Raw genomic sequence first — 2492 nt, 5'->3', positions numbered from 1 at the left:
AGAGAGAGAGAGAGAGAGAGAGAGAGAGAAAGAGAGAGAGAGAAAGAAAGAGAGGGGGGGTGAGGGAGGGGGGGGTTCTTAAAATCACATACCTACGGAAAGACAGAAGCAGAGTTACACAGAGCTGAGCAAACGGATACACACTACACAGACGGACAGATATCATGCACCAAAAGGGGAACTATCAGAGCCGCGCACTTTTGGTGGAAAAACAAACTGTCAAAGCGGCGCACTATCAGAGCCGCACACTTCTTGACGATATTGATACAATTCGATTGCCGATTCCATCTATCGGTTACAGTCCTCTTGCCAAAATTACTCTGTAGCTTACAGCCCCATCCTAATATATTCGTCTTTCTGGAGACGTTAAGTGACTTCCAGACCATATCTAAGCTGAAGCTAAAAATTCAGACCAAACAGAAAGGCACTAGATCTACCAAAAAAAAGGAAGGGGTGAATGTATAAAAAGCAAATGAACACAGATGGACGAGTCTCACAACCTCAATTTTTTCCTCAATGAGCAAGAAAATGCTTCCCCAACACTTTAAAGATCCCCCTGTCCTGTCGGCATGCTTTTTGTAATGTATGAAAAGCCTATTCATTCCATATAAAATCTAATTGATGTTGGTCCCAAGCCCAGTAAAACGTAGAGGATGCTTAAAAATTGTTGGATAGGTCTAGTATTGATTTTGGTAATTGGCAGTCTGATTGTATAGATATCGTCAAAAAGTGCGCGGCTCTGATAGTGTGCAGCTTTGATAGTTTTTTGTTTTTTTTAGGGGAGTGGGGTTTAAAAGTGCGCGGTTCTGATGTTCTCCCATTTAAGAACGTTTGGATTATTTACAATGCTGATATGGAAGACGTTCTTATCAATGACAGTCTAGCCGAGATTGTGGGTTTGTGAGTTGGCATATCTGTATATGTCAGTTTTGACAATTTTGTGTTTAATAGGGCGGGGAAAAAATCGGACAGAGATGCCAGGACTATGTTTATATCTATCTTCTTTATTTTAGCTTTCATATCATAATTTTGCTTAATTAATATAAAGCACTGTTTACTTAAACAATACAAGAAGGACTATCTATCTATCTATCTATCTATCTATCTATCTATTTATCTATCTATCTATCTATCTATCTATCTATCTATCTATCTATCTATCTATCTATACATCCATCCATCCATCCACCCATCCATCCATAGCCTACACGTCTTTTTCAACATGCAACCCCAGAAAGAGCTTTGAAATCAAAGACCTTACAACTTTATATAAACACCTTGTTTCATATACATACATTTCGATATAATTATTCAGATCTTGCCTTCAGAAAGTGAGTAGAACCGTCTCAGTAAATACCAGAATACATTGTACTATGCCGTGAGTTCGCATACTTTTATCAAATTATGCCCGTGAAAATCATTGATGCTCAACTGATTGTGTGTCCAGTGGTCCAGTTCTGATACAGTATAATATAATAATATGTACTTTAAAGATTTCACTTTAAACTGTGATGAAAACTTTACTTAAGACTGAAAACAAGAAAAAAAAAGGTTGTTAAATACACTGTAAAGAACTGACTTGAGCTAAATTTTGTTGCTTTTATCATTGAAGCAGCCATCTTGAATAATGACGTCTTAGATGCTTACTCTGTTTTCAAATAATGTTTAATTACACCACAGGCGACAACCTAAGATTTGCTCCCCAATAGGTCGAGAGTGCAAACACGAACCTTCACTGTAGTCAGGTCTTAGATAATGAAATGAAATAGAAGTAGGACAAAGCTTGAATCAATTAGTGAGTTTGGCTGTTTGTCGGGATGAAAGAAAAGCACATCGACACAGTGATGGTTGGAGGAAGATAAGAGAATGGAGACGCGATCGATGGGGAAAATGTGTACTTCACGTGCTTGTAAATGCCAACCAAAGAGGATGTCAACACATCAACGGGTGATCCGCCCGTCTGGGAAAAAGAAATTGGGAAGTTATAGGTTTGGCGCTCCTTTCGAGTAAGTAAAGTAATTCAAGACCTCAGAATTTAGCGCCCATCTTCAATAGAACCGGGCCAGATAGATGGAGGGCTTTAAAACTCCAGTTCAGAAGACCTGGTTGTTAATTCGACCCAGTGCCAACCGCTCCGTAATCCAGCATGATACTTACTAAGCTAATACTATCGGTGCGCTCTGTCCGTTTGTGCAAAGGGGATTGCTGATGTTGTGACAAAAGCCAAAGGGCCTATTACAAGTTATGCTGGCAAATGATTGAATGGGTCATCCTGAACAGCAAGTCAAAACGGACAGCTCTGGACAAATAAACGCCAACCAAAAATTAGCTCAAGTTGAGAGACTCTGAACCTATGGGCATATCTGCATGATAATTATTCAATTACCACAGGTCATGGGAAATATTTAACATGATTCAGGAAGCAGTAGTGGCAGTCAGTGATGACAGTACTGGTATCTACACCACCACCACCAACAACATCAACAACAACA

The sequence above is a fragment of the Aplysia californica genome, unplaced genomic scaffold (genome assembly GCF_000002075.1).
Source record: "Aplysia californica isolate F4 #8 unplaced genomic scaffold, AplCal3.0 scaffold00088, whole genome shotgun sequence".
Taxonomy (NCBI): domain Eukaryota; kingdom Metazoa; phylum Mollusca; class Gastropoda; order Aplysiida; family Aplysiidae; genus Aplysia; species Aplysia californica.
Note: the sequence above shows the minus strand (reverse complement) of the source record.